Source organism: Dermacentor silvarum, chromosome 1 (assembly GCF_013339745.2).
Source record: "Dermacentor silvarum isolate Dsil-2018 chromosome 1, BIME_Dsil_1.4, whole genome shotgun sequence".
NCBI lineage: Eukaryota > Metazoa > Arthropoda > Arachnida > Ixodida > Ixodidae > Dermacentor > Dermacentor silvarum.
Genome location: NC_051154.1, coordinates 258,150,572 through 258,168,199, shown reverse-complemented (window position 1 = coordinate 258,168,199; position 17,628 = coordinate 258,150,572). Strand labels below are relative to the sequence as shown.

The 17,628-nt window shown below is 45.5% G+C and overlaps 1 protein-coding gene across 1 annotated transcript in view; it reads left to right on the top strand.

The window, feature by feature from the left end:
* The window catches only part of LOC119437083 (ubiquitin-conjugating enzyme E2-17 kDa), a 37,600-nt gene that overhangs the window by 4,091 nt on the left and 15,881 nt on the right, over positions 1-17,628 (top strand). The window lies entirely within an intron of this gene.

The following is a 17,628-nucleotide window of genomic DNA, read 5'->3' as shown; positions in this document are numbered from 1 at the left end:
ATAAAGATTCAAGTGCCCTTAATTAAAACTCCTTGAAAACAAATGTGCTCCTTGCATTCCTGAAAAACTGTGGTTGGGGCAACTTTTGATTATTTATAGTAACAAACTCTGCATAGGAGCTATGCCATACTGTTAATTGGGACGCAATTCTAGATATGTATTTTGAGTCGCTAGGCGATAGCAGTGCGACATGTCTATAGCCACCAATGACAGGCATGTTTAAATCACTGTTGCCATCGTGGAGCTAGACAAAGCTAGATCAAGTGACCAATCTGTGGCACTATTTTGTTGTTTTGCTATTTGATTCACACTGGAGCCATCATGACTCCATTTTCGAGCCCTGGGTTCTAAAAATGGCTGGCAGAAAGTAAGTCATTTGGCTTTAGCACAAGTATCGTCGGAAATCGGGCACTACTTTAACCATCATGCCAGAAGGCGATTGACATCATGACAATGGCAACAACTTAGAAAAGCGACCTGAAGAGCTTAAGCATTTGTCCAACTTGGCAGCTAAGTAGATTTCAATATTTTGCAAGGTAGTATGTGTACAAATTAGGTTTGTTTCCCCCCTCCTTGAATTTTGGCCTTCAGTATCTTGAATTGTGCTTGAATTTTAAGTTGAATGTTTTGTACAGCTGAACCAAATTGATCTGGAAGACAGGCACATAAGAATTAACCCTTTTCTGGCCAAGGACGAGTCTCACTAGTCCAGCGATTTCCTTTCATCTGCTAAATGCCATAGATAAGTGGCAGTCATTTCATATTTTAGTGTGAACACTTCACTATTAAATGGCACCAGCTTCCCAGATAAAAATTTAATGCGCAGTTGGCAGAATCACAGCAGAAAGCTCGCTTACCTGTGTTTTAAAGATGGCAGCACGGAGTGAGGGGGCTGCAGGAACAGCAGTCTTTTCAATGCCAGAATTCTGGTGTTCTGGATTTTTTTTTAATGCTAGAGCACGGCCGGCTGGCACCATAACTCGAAGAAAAGAGGAGCATGAAAAACATTGAAAAAAATACGAGAACAAGCAGGTGTCTTGGTTGTGCGGGGAGAGACAATACTTTGGTCAGAGACCAGATTCTCCCATTAAAAAAAAGGCTACGGTAGCACCCATGTGTGACTGCAGGGAATCCAACATGTGATATTGCATTTTACTCTCAAAAGTGGTTTTTCGGTGTCCACACTTCTGCAGACTGTTGCCCAATTTTTCAAGGCAGTGTAGTGATAGTCATCATAGTGCTCTTTCCAGTGGGAGGATATCATGTCGCACTTCCATAGTTAGCTCGCAGTAGAAGGTCCTGGCATGCAGCTAGCTGTATTTGCTCGAGTCTCTGTGTAGCTGTGCTTATTCTCCGTGGAATATTTAAGGAATTGAGAGTTGACATGTATGCAGCCAAGATATGATGCGCAAGCAACAATAGACGGGATTTCAAATGGCTGCTGTAATAGGCTAATTGCTTGTTTTAGTCAAGTTGTAATCTCCCTGCTGGGCATTGGTGTTTGTTCAGACTGCAAAATCTTGCTATTTGGCAGGGCTGTAGTTGAAACTCTAATGAACCCAACTTGTGATGGCACATTTTGCCTGCAGTTGTTAGATTCTGTTTTGTGTTCTCACACACCTGTTCATTTTAGCTGGTACATAAGCACTGATAATTGGCCCTAGTAATGCACACTGAAGGGGCTACCGTTTGTGGCCCACTGTCAACAAGCTTTCAAATTGCCTTTACTAGTATGCATTCAGGCAAAAGCATTGATTGTAGAAGCTACTCACATTCTCTTCAAGGATCAGAATATTTAAAAACCTGTAGGATAATTCTAACATGCTTAAATGCGTGTTAGTTTTAAAAGGTTTAAAAAAGTGTAACGCATAATTACTTTTAGTATTGCTGACAGATTCTGGGTTCAACCAGTTGTTCAAGGTGCCATAGTTGTTACTCCCTTTAGCGTGGTGCTGAAAGCCACGGCTGTGTGGCAAGGCAGTCGGCAACAGTACCTGGATTTCTTGGACAGATTAGCCCTTCTCATGCCTTTTATTTTTAAAATTGCCAAAATTTTCCAAATTATGGCTGATTTATGGTGGACAGCTTTTCTTATTGCAATATCCGCTCTGTTTTTATGTTGTCTGTTACCTTTCTCATGCTCTCGAGTTGCAGAGCAGCATGGCCAGAGAAAGTTTGTGAAGCTTTACATTTCTGGGAACAGAAGTTATGCATGTCGTTGTCCCTCGCCTGACATGTTGCTTGTGGAGCAGGCAGCAGTGTTTCTGTTGAGCCGTGTCCTCGCAAGTGCCAGAGGCTTACTCTTCCACACAATCATCATCAAGTTTGTGCTCCAAACACGACTCGCTTGAGCTTTCCAGGTCTACTTGAGGTGAAGAATTGTCCAGAAACACCACATTTCCGGTGGTAAAAAAAAGGGGCAGCCACTACTTCTGCGCTGCCATTTTTAAAACCATGGGGAGTGAGACTTCCGCTGTATTTCCGCCTACTGTAGCCACAAAAAAAATATCTGGGAAGCTTGCACCATCTAGTCGCATAGCATTCATGCCAAACTAATAATGTCCACTTGTGTGTGGCACCCTGTTGATGAAAGAAAATCCCTGGACGAGCAAGACTCATCATTGCCAATATTTCTCCAGTATAGAAAAAAAAAGCCTGTATGATAGACTTGTTTATGGCATGAAAAGGGCATCGCAGGATCGAATCCCGGCCGCCGCGGCTGCATTTCGATGGAGGCGAAATGCAAAAACGCCCGTGTGCTTGCGTTGTAGTGCACGTTAAAGAACCCCAAGTGGTCAAAATTAATCCGGAGCCCTCCACTATGGTGTCCCTCATAACCAGAACTGGTTTTGGCGCGTAAAACCCCAGAAAGAAGGCATGAAAAGGGTTAAGAAGGGACACTGGACTGGAATTTTATGTTGCAAACATGGCCACTTGATGCTCCAGTTTAAAGTAAAATTCACCCCTACCATTGTGTGCCCTACAGATTCAGCTACATCATGCCCCCAAAAAATAGCTCTAGCTGCTCTGAAGGCACTTATATCGTTCTTGTTTTGTCAAAGAGATGACGATTACATGATCGTAATGGGAACAATACATTATTTTTCGGCGATCAACCGGAAGTTTGAGTTGAGCTTGCATGTCAGCTTACTTTGTCGGGGTCAGTTATCTGCACCTGTGGGGGCTTAAGTGAAGTTTTCCATCGTTGTACAGGTCTCGTCCTCTCATGGTAGCATTTTAACTGCATTGCAGTAGCCAGTCTTGTCTCTGTGCGATTGTTCTTAATCTGAAAATTGTTAATTTCTCCCTGGTAATGCCAAGTTATTGTAAATGGTCCATTATACCAGGGTAGGGCTCAAATTTCTCAGCTTTTGCTGAGGTCTCGTACCATACTTAATTGCCTCCTCCATACTGTGCTGGCAGGTGCTTTTATTGCACTTGGTATTTATGCTACTTAAGGGGTGACCTCGGTCCCGTCAACACTTTTGTTATTGACTTGTTATTGACACATGAAATTTTCAGGTAATATTAAACCTTGTGTGCTGATTACAAATGTGCAATTAGTTTTTTTCCAAGTCAATTAAAAAAAGTTCCCATTATTTGTGTTGTAAATTTTGGGATGTGACTTGCCAAAAATGTACTGCACCAAGAGAGCTAAAATTAAGCAGGTGTCTTCCTGAATGTTCAGAGAAGGCAAGTTTGCATTTTAATGTTTATATCTGTATTTTAGCTGAAGTTAGAAAATTCGAGTTGCAACTTTGCAAATGTGAATTTTAATTGGTGATTTCTACAATAGGGATGGTAATATCGATGAACGATTAATCGATTAATCGACTAAAAGTACGCCGCAAAACGATTAATCGTCATCGATGTGTACCTTTAATTTAATCGGTTTAATCGATTAAAGCAGTTCGATTAATCGTTTTCCAGACAATGACTAAAGTGGCGTGAAAATTTTGAAATCGTACTGTAGAATGCGGAGTACGAGCAACGACCGCGCGGCTGCGAAGAACGAGAGCGACTGTCGACTGTTTTTCCGAGTCATGTCGAGCGGGCCAAGCGCTTCCCCGCTTTACGCGCACGTCACACAGGCTGCCTGGGGCCCGGAGAGAGGCCGCCCCCGTGGAGGAAGAAATAAACTAGGCGGTAGCATTACCTGAGGCAGCTAGTCTTGGCAAGCGAACTCACCGTCAAGCGATTTCCTTCGCTTTTTACTTTGCAGTAGAGTCAACACGTGACCCTGAGTGACAACGTATTGGCCGATAATGTTTGGTTCGCAGCAGTTTCAAATCAGTGCGCACCCGTTCAGCTGCGCTGCTGCCCTGCACCCGGCAGCATTAAACCTACCGCACACTCCGATGTGGCGATCACGTGTTGCGCCGTTACTTCTTGATGTCAGTCGTGCTGCGATGCTCTCTTCTAATTTCTCCTTCCTCCACGCCCACCCTTCTCAGTAAGTGCCATTTTTAACATACAGGGTGTTCATTTTTAAGTTTTACGGAATTTTTAGAAATCGCCTGTGGCAAGTAGCATAATTTGATCCTTGAGCTGGGTTATTCGATGAGGCGCAAATTCGCACGAGAAATTGAAACACATATTCAACTAATTAACAAAAAATCACTGATTAACTTCTTAGTTAATTACATTACGACACATATAACAATTTACGAATTGTAGCCGGTGATCTTGTCAGGCGTATCCACTTGCAATGAATTTCCAGAATGACACCAGTTTGGAGATATGCGCCATCATACTCGCCGTAAAAATGCACTGTTGTTCCACTTAATTTTTTACCAAAATGCATTGAAGCACAAAAGTAACTGTAACGTCCATGTATTTCGTCCAACACTTTGAGAAATAGTATCTCGAAACTGGTGTCATCCTGGAAATTCATTTCAAGTAGATGCGTCTTGCAAACTCACCGGCTACAATTCGTAAATTGCGATATGTGTCATAAAGTAATTAACCAAGAAGTTCATTAGTCAATTTTTGTTAATTGGTAGAATATGTCTTTCGATTGCTCGTGCTACTAATGTCCACCGCTCAACGATAAGAATTATGCTACCTGCCACAGGCGATTTTTAAAAATTCCGTAGTAGTTGTCACGTAGTAGTTACGATGAAGAAAACAGTCGCAAAACTGTGAATGACGAAACGGACTTTTTATTGGGCGAGCCTGTGCCCACAAAAGCAAGTTTCACTCGAAGCACAACGTTAGCGGCGAACACAATCGGCGATCGTCGAAATCTGATCAGCGGCGAAGCGCGTCGGCTTTTATACATGAGTCATCGAAGGTTCCAGAGTAATCTCTGGTACCCGCGTGTCTTCCAGAAGGTACTAGACAATTGGTGTCGCTCATACAATCAGATTACATAAGCGTCGGTGACAACTGACAACGGATAGAAGCATCTATAACGTTCGAGAAAATTCCGATACTACATGCAGGCGCTTCCTGCGCCGAGCGATAACGTTTAAGGTGGCGGTCCGGCAGCGCCAGCCCCCCGTTTTGAGTACCTTTGGAGCAACCGCGGTGGCTCTTCTACTTAGGATATAAAGTTGTGGTATATACCACAAAAAAGCTTAATTCTTGTATATTCTAACTATAGATAATATTAAGAAATTGATTAATGTGATTTAGAAATAAATGTTCAAGAACAAGCATGAGATGCATGGTTTTTGCGAACTGTGTCTCAGTTGTGACCATATTTAGAAGAAATTACCGCATTTACTGCATTGCGGTTTGCTCTGTAGCTTTAGGACATATTTATTTCCTAGACGCAGCAAGACAATGTTAAATTTTTACTTTTTGGATAATTTGCTTTTGAAGTTTGCCAAAATATCGCAACTTCTGTTGTAAACAGCCCGGCAACTACACGCTCAAGGAAGCTAAATTTTGGACAAATTAGAGATCAAGCAATTTCCAATTGGGATGCAAAATTTCATTTATGTACCTTTCTTGGCTTTCCTAATAATGCGACCGAAATAAGCAATATTTAGAATTCTGGTTCTACTTTTGCTCATTTTTGCAGGAAGGTACTAAAGCTGCGAAGGTGCGGTGCAAAACTAATAAAGGTACATGAATGAAATTTAGCGTCCTACATGGAAATACCTTGAACTCTAATTGTCCAAAATTTAGCTTTCTAGAGCATGTAGTGGCCGGGCTGTTTACAACAGAAGTTGCGATATTTGGCAATCTTCAAAAGCAAATTATCTAAAAAGTAAAAATTCAACATTATTTTACTGCGTCTAGGAAATAGATAAATATGTCCTAAAGCTACAGAGGAAGCCGCAATGCAGTAAATGCGGTAGTTTCTTCTAAATATGGTCACAACTGAGACACATTTCGCAAAAACCACGTATATCATGCTTGATCTTGAACATTTATTTCTAAATCACATTATTTAATTTCTTTATAATATAAATAGTTGGAATCTACAAGAATTAGGCTTTTTTATGGCATATACGACAACTTTATATCCTAAGTAGAAGAGCCACCACGGTTGCTCCAAAAGTACTCGAAACGGGGGGCTGGTGGCGCCGGACCACCACCTTAACATTTGTTAGCCGGTGAAAAGCGGTCACCGGGGAAAGATAAACAAGTACACGTGTCAATATGAACACTCTGTATATTGCTTATTCCTTCACTAGTCACTAGTGGCAATTATAGTAGACCTCTAACAAATTAAACATTACTCTTTATCAAAATTTATACGCTTGTATGTTTTATCCTGGTTCCACCTTTCAAGCGTTAAAATAGGTACTTACGTGAATAGATAACTGTTTCAGCCTTTTTAGAGCGCCCGAAAAAAAATCGATTAATCGACGAAAAACCCCGCATCGAAATCGATTAATCGATGATACGCTAAAGCGACGAACGATTAATCGTTAATCGATTAAAACATTTAATCGATTAAAACATTTAATCGACCATCCCTATTCTACAAGATTTCAAAATCTTGCGGTGTCCTAAAACACTGTCATCTCCTGTGACCTGCACTCTCCGACTCTCTAGCATTCAGGCAAAAAAAGAAATCAATAGGATTGAGTGAGTAACAGTGACAAAGTGCTGCTCCCAAAATTTTAACTTGTAAAAAAATTTTTGGAGAAAAATGCAAAAAATTTGAGTGCAAAAACGGCATTTTATGCTACAAAACCAGGTAGTTTTCTTTTGGAGCAGCATTGAAGACTCGTTTTGGCAGGAAAGCAAGCTGCAAACATGCTCTTTCAAACAAGACTGAGATGGCCTGGCTATGATACTGTTTTGGAATGGCGAATGACACAAACTGGGTCTTGTCAGCACTTTCATGGGTAAAACTGAACATTTCATTCGACAAATAGTGTTTTCTTCCTCAACGTGTCATTTTCAGCTAGTTTTTTGCCAGCAGGTGTGCTCTGGTATGGGGATTAGGAAAATAATAAAAATGAAAACTACATTTTTAGTGAATTTTGGGTCTCCAGGACCCATGTGCCCCCTTAATTATTTGTTACCAAACACTTCTTAGATGTCGACTTGCAGTTATGAATTATCCTCTGGGGTGTGCAATTATAACCCTTTAGTGACAAGTGTTGCCTACAGGTAAGATACCAGCCAATTTTTTTCGTGCCAAGTTTCAGTATTGAGTACGAAGTATCTGGCTAAATGTCTTCGGCCAACACTAAATAACAGGCAGCAAATTTCACTTGTTGGCTTAACTCGCTGCGGCTAGGGTGTTGCACTGCTAAGCACGAGATTGCGGGATATAAAATCCCAGCCACCGTGGCAGCCCCATTTCAATGGGGGCGAAGTGCAAAAACGGCTGTCCCGTGCATTGGGGGCATGTTACAGATCCCTTGGTGGGGAAAATAATTCGGAGTCTCCCACTGTGGCGCATGCCTCATGATCAAATTGTGGTTCTGGCACGATTGAATTCTGGGCTCGTGCCCCAGAATTAAATTTGTTGGCTTGGAGCAGGAACACAGGATGAGGAAGACATTTGGCACACAACTTTTCCATTTGCAAGCACAGTCAGAGGAGGCAGATGGATGCAAAACCTCCGGCTGCAGTGGTGTTACACACGTGATGTATAAAGCAAATGGTTCACATATGGCGAGAGTGGTCTGTACAAACAAAGCCATTGGTGGCTTAGGGGGAAGCCCACTTCCAGTTTTCTGCTTTTGTGTTTCCCCTAATTGCTGAAGATTTCACAGAATATTTTTGTTTCTTTGATTATGCTTATTCTCGATGTGTTTTGCACATTTAGATAGAAAATGGATTTTCTGATATTTGAACGTGCCGCCATTAAAGGGACCCTGAAACGATTTTGACTATTTCGTACAAACGTACTGAGTCGTTACAGTAGGTCCTTCTGATCATTAATTGACGCATCTAAGCACTCCACGTAAAGCGTGTAATTTATTATAAGGTTTTAAAAATGTACATCGCTACCAATTGCAGCACGCCAAGCGGCTGATTTTTTATTTTTTGGGGGGCCAGCTATCCGATTGGCTGCCCAGGGCTCGTCATCGATAATTTTTCCAACATTATGGTGAACAAATGTTGTTCGTAATAGTTTAGATGTTAGTTAATTTGTTTCTATAAAAAGAAAGTAATAGAAAGAGAATGCACAAGGACACGTATCACTGCACAAAAAGCACTTCCGGCCCACAGCAAGTGTCGTCTGCTTGTGTTACGTGCTCCGTGTTGACGAGAGCTGCGCGGTCAGTGCTGATTTTGTTCTTTCTTTTCGCGAGCACCATGGTTCGCCCTTGCGTTGTGGGCTGCAAACGTAGCGATCGGCGACATGTCAAGCTGCGACATCGTGCCCCGCTGTAAGGCAGCAGACGAGCGGAGTGGCTGCAGCGCATCGGACTGACGGTATCCAAACGGCGCCAGCATCTACGCGCTTGCGGCCGTAACTTCACGTCGAAGGATTGCCACGATAGAATTTAGCTTGTCCGGTATTCAGGTGAACGCAAGCGTAAGTGTACTGGCCGTTTTACCACGTTTTACGTGATGAACGGAGGGGCAAACGTGAACTACTTGCACGGTGCAGCGACCTGGCGGCACTAAGCTCAACCAAACACACAGCTAATATAGCAGTAACCAAGTTTTTTCTACTTTGCTGCTGGCTCAAATTTTTGGCGGGAGCGTAATCTTGAACACGTTGTCTTCTTATGTTTCAAATGTTTTACACTTGGTTACAGGAATAATAGATCTGTATTTGGCTGTTTAAGCTTTGCGCCACCAGATGGCTGGACCGTGCATGCCGATCAGGCCGCTCGCGTACGTCTACGAAGCTCCTTCATCACAGCGGTATGGAGGGGCTTTAGTTTACGCCTCTGGCTATCCGTCAAAACACCCAGTCCTCCTGTGGTTACCGGACACGCTCGGCGCTGCGATAGAACGCTCGCAACGCACGCTGCTCGATCGCTCTGGCAGGGGATCGACGGCCGGGCGGCTAGCGGAGAGCCGACTGTGCTTCTTCCTTTTCGCCAGAGATGCCACGTCACCGCCAGAACACATCAGTTCTGTCCGCACCTTGTAAACGAGACTTCGCTATGTTCAGGAAGGTGGCCATTTCCAAGTCGCTGTGGTGTGTGGCCAGGGCGACGAGGACTGCATGGCGTTTCATTTCCTGGGTCAACCAGTGCTTCCACTCCTGCGCCAAATTGCGCCATACGATATTTCCTGCGCCATCCTGATAAAAATGCACGATTTTGCGCCGAAGTGCGCCAAAATTAGCTACTGTGCATTACGTGTGTGGCCGCAGTGGCCCGCAGACGTGCATAGCGAGCATTACTAAAGCGGCTTCAATAGTCAAACTTCATTTGATCTATACGTCGGCGACCGATAATTCGGGCTCGATGGGGACCGCCTGAAAGTCCAAATAATTGGGAGTCGGAAATATCCATATTCGCCAGAAAACTGAATTTATTCCGCCAGTGGCTAAAAAATACCTTATTCTCGGTTGACCACTTCCGGTGATACGTTCACTTTCGCGGGATTTCATGGCACTAGCGTCAGCGTCGGCATACTTGGTAGTGTCCCAAGAACGCTATCGTCCGTCGGCGTGCCCAGTGCTAGTCGCGCGAAATGTCGAGAAAATGAAAGCATCCCAGAAAGGGATCGTTCAAAATAAAGCCGATGTTTGTCAACGCTGGTCTGAGCGTACGTACGCTGGCCCTACGATCTGGTCAGTCCGTATCTCTGTCATTGTTATGTTGTCGCCACAAATAGACGAAAGTACAATTAATGCATGCACCGAATCTTCAATCTTTGGCAACAGAACCGCGATTGCCTTTTCGGCTGCCACTCCTTGCGCTTCGTCAGTGGTATAGGAGTGGCGCTCCGCCTGCGTTATATGGTATCAGCCGGCAGTGAACGGTGGGTGATAAGGGCGGTTGTATCGAGCGGACTGCATCGCTACGAAATCGCTGCGCAGGATTCGACCGCGCTATTATAACCGAATGATGGCGGTTTTTTTTTTTTTTTTTTTTTTTTTTGAGACAAGACAGTCATTGTCCTCGTCGGCGTAGACATCGAGGGTGTAGTCGGCGCTGCTTAAACAACTTAAGTCGCCGTGACCGTGTCGCTAGTTAACACGTCAATGAATAAACGCTGGACGCGCGGAGCCAACCCGAATGCACTCCCGCATGGCTTATACCGGAGTTCGCTTGCCTGACGGTTGCGCGCGGTCGCTGCTGGATTAACTAGGCTTCGCTGGTTTCGGTTTCCAGGAGGTGTCGGCAATAGGGCCGACCACCATGCTATAGTGAACTAGAATGTCTAGAATGCCAGCGACGTATCAACGCCAAAATATTGCTATTTCCGCTCAACTCGGCGGTCAAATTAGCACGCAGTCGTGCAGGTGGAGTTTGAATTATATAGGATGGCGTACCTTACGGTGTCCGAAATTTCGGTCGTATTTATACTTTAAATTTATGGGCCAGTCATGGTGTCTCAAAGTAGTCCGAATAATCTAGCTTGTTTGAATTGCTGGTGTCGATGCCAGTTGTGAATCGGCCAGTTGCTGAACAGATAGAGGCTTCAGCTTTATGAGGAAAAACAGACCGTTGAAAAATACCTGGTGTCGTCTGAAGCAATGACAGCGTTAGGGGCTCATCAAGGCTAGCCTGGCTCAGAAAAGCATTGATGACATTGAGTCTGGCCAGGTGTTTCTGACTGATGCTAGAGCCTTGCTGAAAACACAACGAAGTGCCAGATGTCAATGAACAAATCATACGGTGTAAAACGCAACAGCTTCACTCAACTTGAAATAAACTAATTTCAGCACGCTTTGTGAACAGGTTTGTCGTCTTCATTAAATTAAAGGGTCCCTAAACCACCTCAGATATTTTTTGAACATTGCAAGTAAACAGGCGCATCGAGTTCAGGGGCGCGATCTTGTACGCGTTCCAAAATAGAACGGAGGCGGTCCGTTCCATCGAGCCGCACACGATTGGTCAATTTGAACCGTGACGGATCAAATCGTGTGCGGTCCGTTCCATCGTGTGCGGCTCGATGGAACGGACCGCCTCCGTTCCATTTTGGAACGCGTACAAAATCGCACCCCAGAATGCCGTCACGATCAACGATGCCAAACGATGCAGCGCTACGCGCCGCGGGCGCGCCACACACGCACACGCGCGCGCGCGCGCCTTGCCGGTAATCCCAGCGGTGATGTCAGCAGGGGGAATCTGGTGATGTCAACGGCGGAAAGGATGTCCATTGGTCGAACAAGAACCTACGACTTCCGGTTTGTCTGCTAGCAGGTACGCGCGCTCCCTGCTCGTCCTCGCCGTGTTGCGCGCTTGCGCATAGGTAATTACAGCCCGCAACGCAATTGCCAAATCGCTCGTGTTCCAACACAGTCATGCTTAGCGGTCTCATTAGCTGCGCGAACAGAGTGCGACAGTGTTGGCTTTTCCAGACGTGCGCGCAATACAGGGTCTATAGCGGCGCCGCAGCAACAGCGGTTAGCCGAGAAGCGCTGCGTCCACGTTACCGGCACGCTAACTCGCCGCACGCCGTTTGCCATTCGCGGGCCGCCGTTCGACAGCGGTTTTGCTCGCGAGCGGCGAGATTTCCTTGCCGTACGTAGAGAGGATGAGACCGGGACTCATTTGTGCGGCAGCCTCACCGCCGCTGATCGCTCGACGGCGCCGATATCGTCGCTAGGCCTTTTCCGGTTCCCTTAAAAGCAAAGCGGACGGCGCTTCGAAATGAATTACCGACGCTCACAAGCCGCAAAATTTTATTATCGTTGTTGTCGCTCTTTGCAATAATTGTACACAAAGAAGAAAAATACGCTGATATTAGCGGTGCCGTCGGCTATGATGCGAGCACAGCCGAGCCGGTCGTCTCCCGTCGGTAGCCGTGCACTCGGCGGCGGCTGCGGCGGCTCGATGTTATCGTTGCCGGTGGCAGAGGCGCGCAGCTTCGCGGTCGTCGATTGGCCCGTTGATCGTGCAGCGGGCGGGGCGCGGGCCGAACTGTCGTTTACTTTGGACACCTCTCGCGCGGCATACTGGAGGCTGTATCGTCGTCCGCATATGTGCCGCTAGCATGGCTAGCGTTGACGTGCCTTAACCGGAAGTAGGCAGTGTTTTGAGAAGCGCGTTGGCGATGACGTATGTCACGTGACATTTGGAGCAGCAATCGGCGAGGAGGAGAGACCAGCCGTAGCGAAGGAAAGAGCGAAACGAGCGAGGGCCATTTCTCGATCATCAAACGCGTGTAACTCCGCTATTACGGCACCATTTCGAAAAATTCTCGCGGCTACGTGTTCGTTGTAGACTCGTGCACAACTGCAACACAACTAAATTTCGACCTCTGGGTGGTTTGGGGGTCTTTTAAAGGGAAACTCGTGTATGCAGAGGCAGATCAACATTGTTTTACAGCAAGCAAATACTTTCTGGATTAACACTTGTCAATTTTAAGTGTTGAAATAGCTTAGGACGGTCCAGCATGTGGCATTTATTAGCACCAAAGTGCTCTGAAATCTGTATCTGGATGCTCCAAACTGCTCCAAAATTAAGATTTTGCTGCTCCAAAAATTGCTCCAAATCTCAGTTCGTGAGTGGCACCACTGCTGTACACTTCCATCTTTGAACAAAGTGCACAGTATGAGTGATAAGGGTTCAACCAACAAGAAGCCGCATGCCTAGATAATGATGAATCTCTATATAACTAAAACGAAAAGTAACCCATTATATAAACAGTTGTAGAAATATCACGGCAAAAAAAACTCTCAGCACACTCATAATAGCATGAGTCCGGGCTGACCACGATTGTGAGGGTGCGTAATGGTCTCGACGGGGAGAAGCGGAGACAAGATGACGAGATAAGTGGTGTCGGTCTCACCAAGGGTCGGGGTGTTGAACTGTTGGCCGGGCGACCAGAGCTACCGCGCTCTGGCGTGGAGAGAGAAGGCAGGGTGGCTCGGCGGCACAGGCAGACGGCGGCGGCGTTCTGGCCAGGCAGCTGGTTGTGGAACTCTGGCCCGTAGCCCGGCTGCTCACGTTCCGCCCACGGGCACATACTCACCGGGCTGGGGCAGCAGTTCACGATCGGGTGGAGTGGTGACGCGCAGGAATGGGTTGGCAGGAGGCCCCGGTCGGGTGAAGTCTTGGTGGCTCGGGTCTGGAACCCGACGGCCCGTCTTCAACCCCCGGTCTGGTGGCGGACCTTCTCCTGGCGTCGCTTCCTGGAACTCTCCTCTCCTGCCAGCGTGCCTCGCTTTTCTGCCGCTCTGGCTGATTTGTCGTTTGCTCATTGGCTGCTTGAAGCTCCGTGGTTTCTTTTGATTGGAATTTTTTTTTTTTCTTGTTTCTTTTCTTGCGCCACGTGTTTGCGTGCCGGACGCTCTTCGACATTGTCGTTTTCCATACAGCATGGAATTCACCTCAGCGCGTGCACTACTTTTCGTCTGCTTCTTGTCTCCAACATCATCATCATCAGCCTATATTTTATCAATACTTCTTGGGCGAGTTTGTACATCTTGAAACTTTGGGTAACAGGGCGAACAGACCACAAGAAGGGAGACGCGTACACACAAGCGTTTTTTTTTTTTAATCCACTATATTTTGTGTTCACTGCAGGACGAAGCTCTCTCCCTGCGATCTCCAATTACCCCTGTCTTGCGCTAGCGTATTCCAACTTGTGCCTGCAAATTTTTTAACTTCATCACCCGATCTGGTTTTCTGCCGACCTCGACTGCGCTTCCCTTCTCTTGGTATCCATTCTGTAACCCTAATGGTCCACCGGTTATCCATCCTCCACATTACATGGCCTGCCCAGCTCCATTTCTTCCGCTTAGTGTCAACTAGAATATCGGCTATCCCCGTTTGTTCTATGATCCACACCGCTCGCTTCCTGTCTCTTAACGTTAGTCCTAAGATTTTTCGTTCCATCGCTCTTTGTGCGGTCCTTAACTTGTTCTCGAGCTTCTTGGTTAACCTCCAAGTTTCTGCCCCATATGTTAGCACCGATAGAATGCAATGATTGTACACTTTTCTTTTCAACGACAGTGGTAAGCTTCCGCACCACACCACACATCAGTCTCCAACCACCACACTGTGTTGCGCACTACACATCACAAGGTTATCCTAGCCCTGGTTTGAGAGCGTGCATCTGAGCACGCATAATCACACTGCATTAATCTTTTTGCACCTTACCAGGTGATGAGGCTTCAACCAAGGCAATCACCAGCGATTGCCAGTGACGGCTGAGAAAAAGTAAAGTTAACGCATAGCAAAACTTTTAGGGAAGCTTGCTCTGAGACGTGTGTGCTTTTGCCCAGCAGCGCTGCAGCTTCTTTGCAGGCAATCACAGATGTTAAAGCCTTCGTAATTGGCAAGATGAAAAAGGTTAGGGAAGTTCTGTCAGTGTGACAAGGCAGCATCAGTGCAGCCCAAAGCCCAACTACATGTTCGTAGCGGCCTCGAAGTTGGGGGTTAATCCAAACTTTTCACTTATTAGCGTTACTGCTGAGCCAGTGTCCCAAAATGCATGTGACTCAGTGCCGTTGACCTTGGCTTGTAGTATGATCATGCTCCCATAGGTCGGCATAATAAGCTGATACTCATTAATTATTCGTAAGCTATGTGTTCACACTCGCAAAATCGCACTTGCTCACGGTCCTACTAGCATTACCCTGACCTCATTCATGCACTGCGAAGCAAGAGGTCAAGCATTCGATTCCCGGCTGCGGCAGCCACATTTTGATGAGGGCTAAATGAAAAAACACTCATGTACATACATTTAGGTGCACGTTAAAGAACCCCAAGTGGCCTCAAATAGTCATGTTCTGCTTTTGGCACATAAAACCTCAGAATTTAATATTTACTCACTCACGTTCATAGTCATTTCTATTCATACTTACCAGCATTGACTCTCGTCCACTCCGACTTGTCGGAACTCAGTCACTGACTTCATTAGTACTCTCGTTATCCAGCCCTAACTCCTGTTAAAACTCAGTAGCGCGCACCCTCGTCTGCTCACTAACGCTCTATATCTCGACTGAAATGAGTGTGGAGCGAGTATAAGTCATAGTGCACGTGAATAAGCCAACCTGTGCGTGCGCCCTCCTGTCTCCCGAGCTGGCGACACTGTTAATGTCTTGTGAACTTTTCACTGGGTCATTGCGCAGCTGCTGCTATATCTACTTCCGTGCGTGGTTCATGTTCGGGACAGTCTATCGCTGTGTTCCTGCAATGAGTACATGTGTTGGCTGGTAGACATCCACCATGATGGCGTACCACGGCTTTGGTGTAGTGCTGCTAAGCCCGAGGGGCAAAATGCAAGCCTGCCCATTTATCGTGCATTTGGTGCACCTTAAAGGAGCCCTGAAACACTTCTCTAATTATAAACTACATTAATCCACAAATCTCACAGAAATTTTTTGTCGTTTAACTACAAGTGGAGTTCGCACTGATACCCGGCTTTGGTCAACGTTTATGGTCGATGTCTTCTGAAGCTACTGTGCACTTTCGAAAGTTCAACACCCTTCATTTCTTCTGTTCACCGAATTTACGCCTTGTATAAAACTTTGGCTATGAATTCGACATTGGCGTGCCGAGTTTCACACGCCCGAGCAGATGGCGAAAATCTGCCAATGGCATGGTGCATATCGGGACAGCTTTTTGTTGCCTATTTTAGCAGTTATACCTGCCAACTTTACAATCTGGTCATATTAACGCTGATAATTCCAAAAGCTTTCATTTGTCTGGTTTAGGGCACAATTTATCGTAAAATAAAAGTACAGTCGCTGACAGACTTTTCAGAGCCTGATCTTCCGTACCCGTTGATTTATCTGATCCATCCACTGCAGCGACGCCAACTTATATAGAACCAATGTAAAACGGCAATCAAAATTTCGGCCTCCGTTACATAAATATTCCGTGAACAAACTTCGTTAACATTTGTCTTTGAGGCAGATCATTCTTGCTGTGACTATACAGGGTGTTTCAGCAAACTCAAATTTTGAAAGGTTGCCTATGGCAGATAGTATAATTCTAGTTCATGAGCTGGTCTACTTGAGGTCGGCATTACACAAAATATTAAAATGCATAATCGACTAATTAACAAAAATTCACTAATTTGTAACTAATTATATTACAATTTACAAATCCTAGCCATGGAGTTCGCAAGGCGGATCCACTTAAAACGAAGTCTTGGATGACACCAGTTTCGAGATATTAATTCCCGAAGTTTGTGAAGAAATGCAGTGGCATTCCAGTTACGAAGTAAAAAAAATGTTCACACTAACGAGCGGTGCTGCTTTCACAACGTCGCTGCCCATGTTGCAAGTTAATGTACGTCAGTTACGCCATAAGGCTTTTATGCTCTTTGCGGCACCCAAGTCCGCTTGTCTGCTTAATATTTGTGTTCAATTGCCATAATAAAGGCATTGATTCATTGTGTACAGCACTGGCTTCTGGCCTACTGCGAATGCACACTTAGCCCTTGCATTGGCTTACAAGACAGCGTGAACTTCCACTGCAGTACAGTTACAGGCAAAGCCACTTAGTATACTCAAGTGCCAAGAAAATTCCAGTGCTATAACCAATAATTGTTATAACCAGGTTGCAAAGGGGGGGGGGGGGGGACTGACACATTGGGAACTTTAATGTTCTGTGGTAAAATAAAACCAGATGCGATGTTCCCATAAATCTGGCTGTGCCAAAAGGAAAAAGTGTGCAAAATGCCGGTAAAAAAAAAAAAATTTGAGCCATTGCATAGTGTGCCCTTGCATGCCTTGGCCCCATCGCGAGCCTCTCCTCTGTGCGCCTCTGCCGACTAAAAGCAGATTGTTTTCCACTGCTTTCATCTCGATCGTGCGACTCCTCCATCACGCCACGATTGCAGCAGCCTGGTAGCTGCCGGGGTGCTGGGCTGCATTGTGCCAACCTGTTGCACCCATGTATAGTTAGGATGCCATCTGAGAACTTATCACATGCTGTCACTGTTAGCACTTCGTCCTTAGAGTGGAACTGCCCGATTTTTAAATGTAGTTTTGTTGCCGTACTAGCCATTTTGCGTGCACCAAAGCAATACGCATGTTAAACTAAGCGATGCCAAAAATTTTAGGGTGCTGAAGAGTCTTCCAGCTTGTTGCAATTAACTGTGAAAAATCTGTTCCGCAATTCT